Raw genomic sequence first — 18,177 nt, forward strand, 5'->3', positions numbered from 1 at the left:
GGAGTAGGCTTAGCCCAACAAATCCTTGTTCCAAAGGGACTAATCTCCTCCAAAGGTTCAACAATCAATAACACAGAGACCAAAAGGCAGCAGCAAGAGGCAGACAGGCAAGTGGACTAAGCTGCTCCTGCACCCCGAGTCCCCAGCCCCCCCAGGTTCGTGCCAGCAGGTGTCAGCAAGGGCTTGGGAATGGGGCAGACACTCGGCCCCGGGACTCCAGGAGAGGCAGAACCTGCTCACAGATGGAAAAAACGACTCCTTTACTGATGAAGAAAACTACGTTTTGAGTGGGCGATTAGCTTAAATGAAGTAATGAGCCCTTTCCTCTGCCTGACTTCAGAAAGCAATGGAGCAAAGGTGGCCGGAGCAGCGGGCAGGCACTGCCACACCGCAGGGCCCCTCTTACCCACCCGGGCACCCAAGCTTGTCCAGGCCACCCCATCTTTACGCTGGGGAACTTACTGGGAAGCTGTAGGGTTGTGACAGACCAGCTGAGTGCTGCGGACTAGGATGGCCTGCGAGCACGCCGTCAGGTCCCGTCACACGGGAAGCGATGAGGGTGCCGGCGGGGGACACGCAGCGGCTGCTCTAGCGAGGGGAGAGGGGCGCACGTCCTGCTCCACTGAACACAGAAACTGCTGTATCTTTCCTCTTTACCTCCCCAGTCAATTCGTGTCTGTGTACCTCATGGTAAATATGAGACAATTAATTGAAAGTGACTTACTTCTCAATTAAGGGGAAAATTAATTTATTTTTCATCTCTTAAAGAGTGCCTGATAGCTGAAAAGCACACAAAGATAGTTACCATAGAGAAGCTAACATGGTATGTCCTTTGATAGCTTCTTTGTTTATCAAAGTCTTTATTTAAATCTCTGTCTTCCAAAAGAAAACCCTGACAAGTCTGGCTAAAAAGACTTAACAGTTACTGCCCTTCTAGATTAACTGTCAATCATCAGCCCTCTGCATGGGTCCTGCACCGCAGCTCTCGCTTCTGTAAACACCAAGAGTAAAGAACACTTCAGAACAAAATCAACACTGAGACTACTTCAAAAATAATTCTCACAACAGGAGCAGAAAGAGCCTTTTATAAAAAACAAATTTCTCATTTGGAGTATTTGACTACCAATTACTAGAAATTGCCAAATAGGTATGGTCTATAGTTGAGAAGAAACAGAAGGGACAGAGTTTCAGCCATTTTCAAGAAAAGACATACAGTCCAACCATCCTAAACATGATGCTTTACATAGGCAAACTTTCAAGGGTAGAAACAAATAACAAGAAGTAACAAAAGGGATCCCTTTTGTTCCAAAATAGAGAAAGATCCCATGGGGGCCCATGAAGCAGTGATGCTACCCACCTGCAACTACAATGTATTAGAAGGGCATCAGAAAAATTAAAATCTATCTCATTATTTCCCAAAATGTTTATTCTGGATTAAATGAGTCAGGCTTTTTAATCCTTCATGCTTTCCCTTTGTTTTTTCTTTCTTCTGTACTGAAGTATAACAAGGCAGCAGTATAACTGTTTTAAATAAAGAAACAAAAACCTATATACATGTATATTTTTTACTCTGATTCTCAGTTTTACAGAAACATTTTTCATTACCAGTAAAAATCCAATACCTATACAATTTAGTAACTCCACTAGCAAGATGTTCTGAGTGCATAATGATTTTCATTGACAGTTTCCTGATGAAAAAAGAAAAAAGCCTCATGAAGTTAACATAAATACCATAAAGTACAAGAAGGCTCTTGGAGAAAGCAGTGCATACTGTTTTCATTTAAAGGTCTGTCTCAGGGTGTGTTAGGATCCTTTTCCTGAGATAGCTATATGAAGTGCAAGATAATAATTGATTTTTAAAAATTATTTTTTTTAATGCTAGATTTGAAGCTCTACAGATAGCAACATTACAAACTGGAAACAACCTGCTACTTCTGGACGAGGTTGTGCAGGCAGTATGACAAAGTGCAGGCAGTCAGCCACGAACTGAAAATACCCACTGACTTCATGGGGAGTTGCACATTTCAGAAGAGAGCCTTGGGAACAACCCTGAGATATCACATGGGCTGCGGCTGACCTCAGTGGCAGCTTAACATGTCCACCCCTCCATTTCCCTCCTGCATCTACAGCATCGGAGTCTTCCTGATCTCTAAGATGATGTGGCCTGACACCACACAAAGCAGAGAGCAGCTGTGTGCTCACATGGGCATCAGAGGATGGAGGAGAAGACTCATGGCTGTCCACACAGCACATCTCCCAGTGTACACCTGTAGGCCAGCACCAGTGGAGCCCAATGCCTGCCCACACGTCCACACTCCCTTCCAGTGAGCAGCAGAAGGGAAGAAAACACCTAAAAGGATAGCTGCAGCTCCACCTCAGAAAGGTGCTAGCACAAATATGGGCCCAGACTCCAGGATAAAAAATTGTCCCTCCCGTACCTCCAAGCCTCTACTGCCGGGGTGTTTCTTCCCTAGAAAATTTCACCTTGCTGCACCAGAGTGGCAGCTTTACACACAGAGGAGACATATGTAAGAATTTTGTGTGCTCACTGCTTAGAAACAGCTGGTTCAGGCTGGCTGGGACTTTCCAAATAAGGCACCCAAAGGCAACGTCATCCTGAACAGCAGGAGTTACAGTACAGGGGGTTGCCGCTGGAAGTGTGGATCAATCTTAGAAAAAAGTGCTACCAACACTACCTTAAAAAATATGTGATCATCTTTGATCCAAGTTTATAGAAATACTTCAGAAATAATTGCTCCTTCATTTGCTTGACAAGCTAGGTTCAAAATTCTGTTTCCCTGGCAACAGCTGAGAACATTAAACTGTGCAATGTGTCTAGGAAAGAAAATAAACGGGAATGGAAAATTACTCCTGAAACTTAGTTGAAGGGATTTGCAGAGAGAAGGGAAAACAAGAATGGGCAAGCAGTCACACATCAATAACCTCAAAGATCAAATATTTCATCCTTCTAAGTTATGAGGAAATAAAAGGCTAGAGCTGGTAGTTGCTGTTATCATCCAGTTGATTTGTTTGCTGCAGTTAGTGATAAGTGCCAAAAGCTGTTTTGGGCGCTTCTAAGAGACAGAGGCTGAATGCTGTGTGTTTTCCTCCTTAAACACTGCTGGGTGAGGCAGCATTGCACAAGCTGTGCTAGGTAGCCATCTTCAGAAGTGCCCACTGGAGCCTTTTGTTAAAAGAAGTCACCTACATCTGTGTGCAAGGATGAAATAGCCTGGGCAGCTATTCATTGGACTTGGAAGCTAATGATCAGAGAATACTGTGAGGGTCTTCAGGGTCCTACTCTGTGCCTCAGCGTGGCCTCCTGCACACTCACCTTGCACTGCGCAGAAACCCATGTGTAAATAGAGGGAGAGAAGGTGAGTTGTGCCCTGCTGCTCCGTCCAGCCAGCACGAGCTCCAGTGCCCAACCAACAGCTCTCTTTGTGGTTGCAGAGCACCTCACTGGCAATATCCCAACGGAGCTACTGCCAAGCACCCTACAGCCAAATGAAAAGCTTGGCAGCGCAATTTGCACAGAGTGGCACTGTTTGCAGTGTGGCATTTTCCAGTTTTTCATTCCTATTAAATATAGCACCAAATTTATTAATCTTAGCCTTTACCTGAGTTCTCATCAGATGACAGGTATAGTTTGCTACCTGAAATATTTCTGGGAAGTCAAAGAACACTTAACTGGTTAAGAGCTTTCAGAAATTATTCTGTACTTTCCAAAAGAGAAAAATCTCAGAATAAAATGAACAGAACCCTGTTCTACCTCCCATTCAAATGATAGGAGCAAGTTCTTTCTCCACAGAATCACATTTTTTATCTTGAATAAAACACTACAACTTCCCCTCCCATCTGAACCATACCAAGAGGAGAATATTACTGCAGAGCAGTGGTACAACACCTACATGTCCTCTATATACCACTAATAATTACCTGGAAAGACAACACTGGGAGAATCTGACTTGTTTAAGAATGAGAAACCATCTGTGACATCCAAGATGATTCATGTCCATCCACGTCAGTGCTCAGCTCCATTAGCTGAATAAAAGAAAAAAACAAAAACTGAAATTGCAATGAAGTACCAAATATTTATTGAGATATTTATTGTGTTTCCAGTCTGTTTTTCTCTAGACTGATTTAGGTCCTCCCCTCCATCTTTTGTAAAGTAAACTTCTTTTCTAACCTTATTTCAGATCAGGAGTGATTTTAGAGTGATCTGGCATATTTACTCCCCCTTTCCTCAAGGAACTGCAAAAGTAATGCAAACTAGATTATGCCATCCCCCTTAGCCATGGGAATCTCTCCCTGCCCATACTCAGCCAGTAGCCTGGTTGAGGGCTGATGACATCAGTTGTCAGATTTCTGGTGAAATATCTCCTCTGCAACTGCTAGCCACTGCCACTTGATAAAATGAATTTTTGGTGGCTCTATGTATTTTCACATTAATAGTCCGGTGTTATTGATGATGTTAGAGTGAGAGCAGCTAAATACCTCCTATGCAATAGTCTACAGCTGTGACACTTTATTGTCAAGCTCTTTTTGATTATGTTTGGCAGGAGCCAGTAGGAAGAAATGAGTGCTGCACAAGGTGCAAGATCCTCATTGATCATAGCTTGAAGCTTCTGTCAAGAAAAGTTCTGTTTCTGCACATGCTGTACCTCCATGAAAATTAGAGGCAGGAGATCAAATCTGATCCCTAAAAAGAAAGATCATAGCCCTAATCATAGCCCTAGTTAGGGGGTGTGTGTGGGGGGGTGTGTGTGTGAAGCTGACAGAAAAAAGTCTTTAAAAGAAATAAAAAGAACAGTTCTAAGGATCAGGCTGTGGTTGAGAAGCCATTCAGGTGATACCAGCTAGGATTTGACCTTGCTGTTGATGTGAAACTCCCCCAGTCTTCAGTACTGTATCCTTAACATGATTTCAGGATGTTAGGACTAGAAAGGCTGCACCTGGTGCTCTCAATGCTGAGTTATGTGCCACTGACAGAGAAACAACAGCAGCTTGTTCCAGACACCAGCTTTGGTCGCTGATAATGGGAGAGCAGCAAGAACTACAATTAAGGTAGCACAGCTGTGCCCACCTCTGCCCAGGGTGCAATTTCACAATCACTACATGGTCTGAAGTTATCCTCTGCCTCCAGCAAAACAACCATTGATGTCTTTTATAGGAAGGAGATAGAGCAGCTTTCCATTTTTGCTTTTAACCGCTCTGTGTGATTGTTTGTTGGCCAAGTTCTGCCCTTAGTTGCAAATCAATATTGACTGAGACTGTTCCCACAGACTGGTCATGGTTCCTTGACGTGTGCCTTTTAAACTTTAAAGGCTGCTCTGAATTGCCTAGAGAAGCAGTTTAGGTAAGCAGACACTGTATGTGGGCAGCAATACATGAACAGTCATTTTCAGAGGAAGGTAACAAGGCTTATCCTTTGCTTTTGTGGAAAATTATTTCACAGACAGAACAGCCCCAGGAAAGTCCTCTGCCTCCCACATATCATTATTGCAATAGAAGGTTTCCTTGTACCAGGGAAATTATTTTTTTCAGTTATTATCTTCATCCTAGAGCTTTATGCAATCATTAAAAAAAACATTTTACTGTTTCCGAGAGCAAGGTCTTCAATCCAACATTCTTTCTATGGAAAGCCAATGTGGACTAACAGGAGAGGGCTGAGGTGCTTATAAAAACATTTGGCATGGGTAAGCTGTGCAGCAGTGATTTCTGCTGTTTAAGGCTTCCTAAATATGCTTTGCTATATGTCCATTAATGTCATCTGGCTCCTAAAGAAGAATGCAAGCTTAACTGAGGACAATTTTCTATCCATCAAGTTGGAATACAAGAAGTAGAAAACTTGCTTTATTAAGGCTGAGAAAGGAGACTTGCATTTTTTAAGGACTCTTCATGTGTTGCTGTGCCCAGTAAATGGTGATAAACAGCTATGGGAGCAGAGAGGGAATGATAACATGACAGCTAATATCAGTCATGGCTTTCACAGTGTTCAGCAGCTGACATCCAGCACAGCCTTCATCTATTCCCCTCACAGCTTCGTACAAATTTTGATAGACTTGTGGAGAAAAAAAGAGATTTACAGAATATGGCAGTAGGAAGAAGACAAGGTCTAGTGGCAAACATTCCTTTCTTAACCTTTTGGGGACCCCCAAGAAGAATCTATCAGATTTTAGTACACTTCTCAAGGCCTTACTGTTTTTCTGTGGTCTGCAGAGAGGTCTAAGAACAGAAGATCAGTTCCTGCACAGCATCTATTACCAACAGGGGACCATCCATCACTGAGTCTAAAATTATTTCCATTCCTTGTCATGACCTGAATCCATGTTGTGGCTGATCTAAAGTGTTACATTCAATTAGAGAAACTTGTAACGATCTTAGCATTTTCTTTGTGATTTCTGGGGAATGGGAGGTTTGATACCCCATAGAAGTGCTAGGTGGCATTTCTTCAGTGCTGGCCCCACTATATGATCTGTTAGCAATAGAAATAGGAAAGTTCTCTCTGAATGATGTGGTGCTTATTTTAATCAAATGCGGCAGCAGTTCTCCATGATTCTCATATTAGCTGAAAGATTATGGAAGTCACAAGGTTTGGATCAAGATGCCATTAAGATAGTCTTTCATCACATCCCATCACACAGAAGCTGATTCTGCTTACAAACATTATATCAAATGAAAATGCCAATGAACAACAAAGAGGGAACCAGCCAGGTACAGTAAAATAGTTAAACATAAAGCATGACCATAACACTTTGTAAAATCTAAATTAATTATTACAGCACTAATATACACTGCATTATTAAGTTTAAATCACCCTAAGACTTATTGAGGTCTGGTGAAAAACCACCCTGCGCAGCCAGTGACACAGGAAAAAGATCAAAGAAATCTTAGTCAACAGAATTACTGAGCAGCCTAGTTTCAGTGTAACAGATAATTTTGTTCACAGAGCTCCATTACCCCAAGTCAAGATGAAAAAGGCCAGAGATATGTGTGGAAATGAAGTTCCACTAGATGTCATTATAGAAATGTATTAATAGGTTATTTCCAGAATTTCTGGGAGACTACAGAACTGCTGAGGTGTCAGAGGGCCTGACAACTGCTTACTGAAGGTACTGAAATTCTCATCAGTTTTATCTTGGAAATACAAAGTCTGGTCAGTGACAGTCGAGGGGAGGGCAACGAATCTGACAAGGACTGCAGTAACTTAGTTCAGCAGCTGGCAGTGCTCACGAAGTGCATATATGCAAGACAGTGGAAGATACAGGGACAAAATGAATTATTTCCCTTTTTTAGATGTAGCAGAAAATAAAGTCTTCTGCTTTCCTTCCAAAATAAAAAAAATCAATGAAGGAAGCAGAACTAAATTTTTTTTTTAAAGGCTTTTATTTTTGTTACACTGCAGAAGTAAGGTTTACAATGTGAAGTTACATTTAATATTACATACAGTAAATTCTGAAATAAACCACTGAAAAATGAAATGCAATATTTTTCATTTTCAGGCTCTGAAAGGGAAATGTTTTGAATTTTTACCATTTTCAGTTTTTCCTTATAAAATCTTTGGGCTTCAGGGGGGGGCAGGTAAAGAATAGGGTCTTTCTTGCATGGCAGCAAAAGATGCAGTTTTGAAAATTCCTGATGTTCTGTCAGAATTTTGTTGAAACTGAACTATTCTCAATAAACATTTGATATTTACATAAGTTCATATTCCAATAGAAAAAGTGGTCCACAGAAAATTTTCGAGTAAACTTCAAAAAATGTCTTGTAGCATGCAAAAAGCTGCTTTTGTTGAAGCACAGTATTAGGAGTACTACTATACAAAAGTAAAAAAGCATATGCTTCTGCAGCTCTGATACTCCCCTGCCCCAGGCATCTGTCTCAACCCAAGAACTTTGTCCTCATTCCACAGAAACCTCTCCTCATTCAGTCCACAGGGCAGAAAGTGTTTTGTAACAAACCACTATATTTTATTTTTGCTATCTGGGGTTTGTTATCACACACTATCCTCATCATCAATGAAAACATATTCAAGACAGCTATCTATGCTGGTACTGGTCAGCTCTTACAAAACATTCAGCAGCAGGAGGCACATCATTCCTGTTATTCAGATAAGAGCTACTGTTTGTAAGAGCTTTTTCTAATGTACAATATAAAATATGGTGGTTTACATGGTTCATATAGAGCTCATTGACAGCTAGGTGAAAATAAGAGTTATCAAACACTGTTTGCTACTATTTTGATAATCCTTTTGGATGAACTTTACAGTCCATCCACATTTAAAAAGAAGAAGGGCCATTTGTCACTCTCTCTCCTTAACAAACACATTTACACAAAACACGGAGTAAGATGGTCTAAGTGGTTTCATGTGCAGAGGAACATATGTCTTCTGATGGTGTCATGCAGCAAGATAACAGCTCACTGAAGATGGTTTCAGGTTTCTGAACAGATTGGTGCCAGGATGGTATTGCTGCTGTCATGGTTTAACCCCAGCCAGTAGCTAAGCACCCCCTCTGTCCCAGGCGTCTGTCTCAACCCAAGAACTTTGTGAACGTGCCAGTTAGGATCAGAGTTGAGTCTTTCATGTTATAGTAAACCCAGACCAGACCCTGGCAATATGACCTCATTAACCTCATGACTCTTGATCTCTCAATTATGTCCAATTCTCCACTCACAGAAGAATTTGGGACATCTGACTCCAACAGTAATCTATTTATTTCCATAAATGATCTATTTACGTTGGCTTGGAGGTCAGCACCTTTTTTTAAAGACAGTCACACTGAATAGGGATTATCTATTCTTTTGAGATGCTGTAATGGTCTAATAATACAAGTATAGCACAGATAGTGCTGTACAAAGCAGTTTAACCTGTGAATTCATTTGGCATCTGGAATTTCAGCAAGAAAATTGAAAATTATGAGAAATGTTGAAAGTGACACTTGAAACTTACTGCAGTTATGCAATTATATGAACTAGTCCTAACTAGACTATGGAAATTCCCTTGTTCAGAAGGCAGGTGAAATTTAGAGAAGAGCTAAGAAGAGCTAAGCTGTAATGGGAACATATTGAGCAGGAGAAAGAATAGGCAGTACCAGTGTGGAAAAAGAGGGAGCAAGCTCCATGCTTGCTTATACAGAAGTTACCCACACATTAATGGGAGAACATTTTTTTACTTTGCCCAGTGAAAGGGATCTGGATCAATGTAGATATAACTCTGTCATTATTTCTTCTACAACCCCTGGTCATGGTTAAAGTAAAAACAGGTGCAAGGGGCCTTGCTTCTTGTTTTGTCCTAGAGTCACAGTTGATGCAAACCTTCCAAAGCAAAATCAGAAGTGAATTTGGCAGAGAAGTGTGCTGGCTATTGCTACAAAGCTTCATATGCTTATTACAAATTCTGTTCAACTGAAGCCACTGCGTTTTCATTACAGAAGTAACTGAGCAGCTTGGATCAACAGCTTCATTTTGACAAAAGATTAAAGTTCTCCTAGAGTTGTGTATTTAAATGTACTATGGCAAATGCTGAGGATTATTCATGACAGTAAAGACAGACAAATTAAGTTTTAGTTAGAATGGAGTGGACAGGAGCTAACTTTTGTAACCTCCAAAAATAGCTCCAAACGTAACTCATGATACATTGATGCCCCTCTGATTTTCAGTGTCACTAAGGTATTTTTAAAACTGTTGCCCTTGTTATTCTCAAACATGTTAAAGTTAGCAGTTTCCAAATGAACTGGAAGAACACTTCCCTAAAATTGATATAGTAAGGTGTACCATGTCCTCCACAGGGAAAATTGGTCCAGTACTCAAGAAAACTTTGATCATATATTCAAATTTATGTGAATGATTATGTAATGTTTATTTACTCTTCTGGTAGGACGTGATATGTGCATTTATCACTGTCACAATTTAGCTCTTTCATCTTCTTTCATCAATTCATCTTCTGATGGGCCACCACCGTTCATTATATCAGATAATGATCACTTACCTTGCCAGTATGCTCACTGGTATTGTTGGGACTCCCCAAATAACAAGCCTTAATCAATAACAATAGACATCAGAATCTGAACTGTCCAGATTTCCACTGCTGAATGCACTAAAACATTAAATATGCATAAAGTAAGAAATCCAGTGTTGTTTGTATGTAGAAGAAATATAATATATTTTAAATAAGAGAGATACAGTACTTTGATCTGTGTCTAATATTGAGATTTCCTGAAAGTACTGTTTCACAGCTGGACTTTAGTCTCTGGTCTATTTTTAATAAATGCCAAGGTACCATCCCAAACTAGAGGCAGTAGCACAAACATGGAAGGTGCAATCACTCTGTACAATTATTTGCTGAAGATTAGATAACATTATGCAGTCATAGAAATAAAATCTTCCTTTAGAAGTTCTGTATTATTAACCTACTTTATTTACTACTAAATATTATTCCTAGTAACCAGCTCAGAATCAAAAAATCTCACTAATGATCAACAGAAGAAGGTCTTCCTCCCTTTCGCTTCCTCAGCTGGCCACTTGTGGTGGACCCCTGCTCTGGGAACCTGACTCTTCCCGTGATGCTCTTGACAGATTTCCAGTGCTCAGGCACAGAGCGCAGGCACTCGCCAGCAGCAGCGCTCAGCCTTGGCCTCTGCGTGGCTTCGGTCCCACCCGCACAACAGCAGCAGCAGGACTCGTTTGGCTGCACAAGGAGCCAAAAGACTGTACACTTCTTCAGAGTGCAACATGGTGGGGAACTGATAACAGAGGTGGAGGGGTAGGAGCTGCACTAAGCGTTCATCACAGCACAAGGCCTCCCTCGTGTATCTCCATGGTGAATCTCATGAGACAGTGTCTTTGAAGGCTCATAACCAGCACCTCCCAAACAATGACAGTGAGAAATGTTCTTCCTATATCCAACTATTTTTATTGTACATTTAATGTACACACAGCAGATATATTGCCTGCCAAGGATTTTTCCTAAGCTGTTTGCCAAACGTGTGGAATATTGTAGCCCTGGGGCTCAACTAAACCTTGCTCTTTTTATTATTCAACTTGCAAAACAGGAGAGCCCTTAAAAGAGAGCTTGAGAGTAGGTATCCAGGCTCTGCATTGCCTGGTGCCAGCCTTTGCTTGTGGATTTGATTCAATTAAAAGCTTCTCATGTGATTCCCAATGAGTTTCAAAGTGTATGAAGAGAAGTCTTTTATCTTTATTACCTTTCTTCTACCACTCAAAGTCTCCCAATCACTTTCTCTTTCTTTCCTGAGTAAATCTGTAACTTTATAAATCACTATGTGAAGAGAAATACCAAGAGAGAAATAAAGATCAGTATTGATACAGTGCAGCAATTTCAGAAAAAAAAAAAAAAAATATTGGCAATCATCTGGCTAAGAAAACAGCAAAAATAGATTATTTAGGTCTGACTTAAGTTTCTGATATTGTTATTATATTGGAAAACCTGTTAAGTCCACGGGGACAGATCCATTGGCCTCTGCCACAGAACCTTAACAGGCTCCACAGAATAGAAGAAACAAATGCAGTAGCCCCAAAATTACTGTACCTAGTCAAGTGATATGAGTACAATAGCATTCTTCAAATATAAACATGTGCTTCTCCTTTCTCTTTTCTTAAAGAGCTAGAAAAGCTGAGGCACCATTATGTGGCTGTTAAATAATGCTGATTTTGTTATTGTTCAGTCAAATCCCACTCTTAACCATCTCCTGAGATACACAACACTGGATAAAGTCAGCAGTGACTAGGGATGTAGGAAAAGAGCTAGAAAGGTCCAGCCCAGTGGCAGCTAGAAACAGTTTACCTGCCTGAGAAGAAAAACATTTCAAGCCAACCAGTTATACATTTTCAAAAATCAAAAGCCGCTCTTGAAAATTCACCACCTCCTCAAATTTACTGTGTTCAAATGGCTGATGCCACTTGTGATGGAAGTTGAGCTGGTTCAGTCAAGAAAAGGGAGGGGGAATTGATTTTTCCCTCCAAACCTCTGTTAATACACTGAACTACATTTTTAATCACTAAATCATTCACATAAGCATACCTGTACATGTGCTAGAGCAGAGCATTAGGAAGCCACACGATTAGCACAACCAAGCTGATGCAAAAATTGAGTTGCTAACCTGTAACCCCCTTCCAGAACAGTTCATTCAAGTTTGAGTGCTTCTATCAGCAATTTATTCTTGTATCCAAACAGAAAGCATGGCTTGGTCCCATACTGCGAGCCAAATGATGGGCAGTTTTAAATAATGTCTGTGGGATATAACCTCAAGATCCCACTCCTCTGCTCACATCTTCTACTTGCAAAGAATTTTACATCTTAATCCTGGCCCATTAATGACTTTTACATAATGTAAGAAATAAAGCAGATGTCTGAAGAGCAGTTTAAAAATGAGGTAGCTGTGTAACTTAATCTAACAAGTTTTTGAAGTTTTTGATCAAAAGTAACCCCAAAAGAGCCTAGGGAATATCAGCTCTAACTTCACTGGCCCAGCCGTGAGCCATAGAAATACCCATGCAACAGTGTAAATACTGCCTAGTCTCCTGGCAATTCCCATCGCTCACTTCTTGACACCTAATGTCAACCAGGCTCACGCAGTAACTTCACAGAGCAGCACTCCTCTCGTAGACTGGCCACGGGACTTTCACTCAGATAAAGACAAGCAAAGTTAGGGGTCTACCTCTACTAACAATAACACAGCTGCATGCTGTTAGAGCAGTTGGTGGTTAAGTGAGAACTAATAAATAACGGTATGTCCCGCCTGTTGCAGTGGAATGCGATAGCGGGGGGAGCGGGCAGAGCCAACAGCACTCGGGAGACTTCGTTTGCATTACCCAAAGGTCAAGAATCACAGCCACAGTTCACAGCTTCAGTGTACCGGTATCACTTTTAAACTGAGATCCCCTGTACTATGAGAAACAACGTGAGGAACTAGTCAAGAGGATTTCTGCTCTCTACCATGGATACCTCCAAATCTGGGCCATAACATCACTTGTTTCAAAAAATCCTTTGTGTCAAGACCTTTTAAGATATGGAATAACAATAGAGCTGAGTATGATTTTGAGTGAGGTATTGAAAATATGCCAATTTCTTAAGCTAACTGATAGATTTTTTTAAAAATGCAGGGGTTTTTTTTTGCCTAATTCAAGATATTCAGTGAATATTAAAAAAACTTCACATTAAAATACTGAAAATATACTGAGATAGGCCTGTTTCCTCAGTTCTGAGCCTGATCCTGAATTACAACATTTTATTGAATTTATTTTATATACAGACTCTGTTTTTCTATATTTTTTTCTATGTGTAGGTTTTACTGTGTTCAAACATGTTTCCTAAAACTTCCAGTCTGTTTTTTGCTTCCTCCTCAGACTATGCTTTCAGAAACTAAGATTACTTTTTTTAAGTTGCAAGATTTACAATATAATGACAATAATTAGCAACTCTGTTTCAAGTTAAATGTAAATTTTCAACAATCCTTAAAAAACTTGTGGTAGGTTGACTATTTGCATCAAAGGCACAATTGTGTATGTTTTATACTCTGTATTGTCAGACTTTATACAAAACTGGTAGACTGTAAAGAGAATACAGGAGAACAAAGTAAAACACACCCTGTAGTACCTGAAAGTAAATGGACTTTAAATAGACTGATGATAAACTGAATTTATAAGGTTATTCATCCAGTTCTGCTCTGTACCTCTCTAAGCAGAAGACACCACTTCTGAAAGGATTTTTTTTTTTAAATTTGTGAAAATTCTTTTTTCATCTCACATTTGCCACAGTGAAATTTATGAAATACCAATAAACACAAACATGCAGTTAATTTTAACAGAAAAGTATGAAAGCCATAATGTGTGGGAACACTGCCTTATTAACACCTGGAAAATGGTGATTTGATTATACCTCTTATCTCTGATTTTGTAACATCTTTTGTCTATATAGAACTGTGCTGATTTCTTTTCACTTGTTATTTCTTTCTTGTAGATGTTTGAAATACATTTATCATCTATCACTTTACATATAGGTGTCTGATTTCTGGTTCTCCTCTCTGGTATGGCTCCCATCCGTCTCATATTGCAAAGTTATGTGAAGACTTTAAATTCCTTGTATCCAGTGTTCTGCTCAGGGATAGGTTTCAATAGCAGCCAATAATGTCACATTCTTAAAGCCTTAAAACTATTTCTTGGTAAACTGTAAACTAAAATATGTCAGCAAGTTGGAACTAAAAAATTTAATTGCTCATAATATTAAATAATTTTCTTATCAGAAAAAGATAACCATTTATTGACAGAGATATGATCAATATAAACTTGAATAGCAACATATTTGTAGGTATCTGTTAAAGACTATGTTGTTTTCACAATCTTCAGAAATTCCCTCGTAATGCAAATAAAACAATGCCTGATACAAATGATTTCCTGCAAATGTCTGCTTACACTTTTAAATGAAATTGCTTCATTACTGCTTGCTACTTGTTTCTGTTCACTCCCTACAGATATTCAGATGAAAAATTTATTTATGCTTGAAGGTACAATGGGACTAGGCATCTGATCTTACCTCCACTTTCTTTTCCTGTATAAATTTCGTTAAACCGCACAGAATCCTTGCAGGCATCCAGCTCCCAAGAAAAGCAGTGGGCAATATATGCAAAAGTAGGAAGGGAGTGCCAAAGTGCTTTAAGGATCTACATACTAATCTTAGTTTTCTTCTTCTGTAAAGTGAAGACAACTTTAGAGGAAGACGATATTCAAGACAGCAGAGTTTTGTCACTTCAGTAGAAGGGCTTGTATAGAAGCTTGAAGATATATAGATGCTTTTCTGCATCCAGGTTTGGTTTCTCTCAAATCTAACAGCCAGGTCTACCAGACTACGTTGAAAAATCTTGCTGAATTCTCATTTTCAGCCAGTTCAGATTCTACAGGGCTGTTTTTTTATTATTTGTCTGACTTGCATTCAAGTCCATCTCACCTAAATTGAGAGGAGCTCTGGGGCTACGTTCTACAATTCACTAGCTATAGCTGCTGCTACTGGATAGCGGGTCTTCCCTCTCCCCCCACTACTCTTCTGCAACTAAGAGTCTTTCAACCCTGGCTCTGACCAGGGTTTTCTTGGCAGTTTGTTTGGTCTGTTTTCTTCACAAAGCCAATCTATCATGACAGGCCATGGATAAACCCCAGTCTCTCATGTAGTTGAATCCTGAAATGACACATAATGAAATGCAGATTCAGGATTCCCTGTTAATTACACAGGATAGTTTTCTCAGTACAACAGAATTTCAGCAAAAAAAATGGCTATAGATTTATACAGGATGCAAACACAAGAAACTGAACTCATGAATGTGCAGACTGCTTTCTGTTAATGGCTAGAGAGGACCCAGTCCAAAGACTAGGGAGAGGTCCATTTCTCAGAACTCACACACCTGGACTGTACACAAAACTACACACTAAGACACAGGTGTTCATTACTGTTATTAAAATTGATATATTTGACATGAACTCTAAAAATAAGGAGATCCAGAACACTAACACTTTGCCCAGTTTTTCTGTGATCCCTGGCAACGTATGATGGTCTGACACAATGTACTTTAACAGTGTCATGATGAAAAGAACATTCAGTCTTGAGGTTCCTGTTGATAATGGCAGCTGGCTATACTTTACCATGAAACACAGCTTGTTCTCATTATTCACCACTAACTGTGGAGGAAGACAGCATCTTTCATATACTTATAATTAGCTGAAAATTAAATTTATTGTTTTAAGGCATCAGAAACATTGAATAACTTATATCAGTGTCTGACAAGGTAAAGTAATGGATGAAGGATACAGTCCTATGTTTAAAATTAAGCATCCTTAAAAAAAAAAGGGTTTAAAAAAATTAATGACAAACTGGTCTCCCAGAGACTGCTAATATTCCACAGCATGAGAGAGAAAAGAAAAGGATTTTTCAATAGTGTATAACTATACAGAGAATAGTCTATCCAGCGGAAAAAAAAACCCAAACACCACCACAAAAACATCCCAACTTTTAACATTAACACCGGCTACCTCTCAGCTTGTCCTTCATAACCCTGGATTCAGGAAATCAGAGGTATTAAGTGAAATGCAGCAATCCAAAAGTAGCAACAAGGTCCTAGGAACATGTGTGGACTTGTGTCAAGGTGTCAGAGATTAAACCACAGAACTGTAGGCAGCCAGATGCAAGAAAGAGGCAGTTTACAACTTCCAACGTAAGTGTCAAGCCTGCTCATCTATTTACTTTCTCCAATTGCTATTCCTCCTATACACTTTCTGCAAAAAATGGTCCCTCAACTCTGACTTCAAGCATAGTTTTTGAGCTTCTGAAAGCCCATGACACAGTCACCTTCACTGAGCCTTTCTGTGCATTGGAGTATACCTTGTGGGGTATAGAAGACCCACAGAAAAAATGGTCCAGGCTCAGCCATCCTAAAACATACCTGTGCATTAAGGGCTGGCTATGGGCTTTTAGAGGTGTCAGTAGGGAAATTAGGCACAGAAAGTTAGATGTGCCTTGTCCTGTTATTCCACTAAGAATAAAAATTAAAAAACATGAAGTAATAATTTTCACTTTTACTGCAGTAAAGCATTTGTGAAGTAAGCAACCCTCAAAGTATGAATCGGGCTGGATGACTTGGACATTATTTATACTTTTTGTATGATTAACTTCTTGATGGCGACATCACTATGTAAAATAAGGCACCATTCAACACTTTCAAGGCAACATCATTGTACACCCTAAAATTAAGCATCCTAAATTTAGTTATCCTCAGAATAATTACACTTTGGGCAAGTCTGTGATGTTATGTGTGTCAGCTTAAAATAGTGACCAATTTAAAGTAAACATTTGTTTAACATATTGTTGTGCAACATGGATTTAATAGTAGTTTAGATATGTAATCTTGGTGGTTTTCATTAGTCTGTAACTTTTCATTGCCATTTATCTAAACTACATAAGCATTAAGTCTGTGAGACTATGACCAGTATACCAAGGCCAAGTCCATTAGAAAAAAAAAAGTCTCTTCATTAACAAGTTCTTTGAAATGTGCTGTAATTTCCAAACGTTCCTCAGGAATGTAATCCTTTTTTAGTCCCATAAATTTCAATACTGTATGAGAGTAAAATTGTCCAGGAACCTGAACAATAATTTCAGTGATAAACCTAGCAGAGGCCTTTGTAACAAGGAGAGTTACAAGCAATTTTGGTTTGACAAATTACATTAAACCAATATTAATTATTTTTTACAGCAAAGTAGCAGGCTTTGGAAGAACACAGAATCACAAGGTGGTTGAGGTTGGAAGGGACCTCTGGAGGTTGTCTGGTCCAAGCCCCAAAGATGGGCAAGAGCAGCAGATGCTACACATCTTGATATTCATCAAGTTTTTTATTTTTATCTCATATGCAATATTCATTGGAATAGTACAAAATTAACTGGGAAACTGCATGAAAAGAAATAGCAGTATCTCTCTATCAAACTGAATGTACTTATTAACTGTGTCTATTTTATACTTGCCTACTATTTTCATTTGTGATTCCAAAAGTGGAATAGACGGAACATTCAGGAAATATGAATTGAATTGCAAGAACACTGGAATGGGGATTAAAAATCATATTGGTCATGATAAATTGAAAAAGTTATCTGAACAAAATAGAACACAATTTAATAACAACAAAGATGGTCACATATGAAGAAACAGTCAGCTCTGTGAATACCGATCTCCATTTAGCAGGAAAGTCTTTGGAACCTTTGTGGATTACAAGTAGAATACGAATCAGGAGCACAACATACAAAACTCCTGTTCCTTTCCCGCACTATGGGCAATCTTAAACCTGAACACCATCCCCATTTTGGGCATTACACTTGAAGAAAGACGTGGACCTAGTGTATGGAATCCAGAAACTGGCAAAAATATGATCAAGGATTAAGAAAAACTGTGAAGAAATGGGGTCATTTAGAAGACTGAGGAGGAATAAGCAGTCTTCACAAAGAAAGGTTGCCTCAGAAAGGGTGGGATTTGTCTGTTCTTGACAGTGATAGAGGCTTAAAGTGCTGTGACAGAGGGGTATGTTAGACCTCAGAAAAGGTTTCATTTAAGCCAGTTAACCACTGGAATAGATTACCTGGGCAAAGCATGGAGTATCTACTGCTTGTAGTCTTTAAGAACAGGT

This window comes from Athene noctua, chromosome 2 (genome assembly GCF_965140245.1).
Source record: "Athene noctua chromosome 2, bAthNoc1.hap1.1, whole genome shotgun sequence".
Classification (NCBI taxonomy): domain Eukaryota; kingdom Metazoa; phylum Chordata; class Aves; order Strigiformes; family Strigidae; genus Athene; species Athene noctua.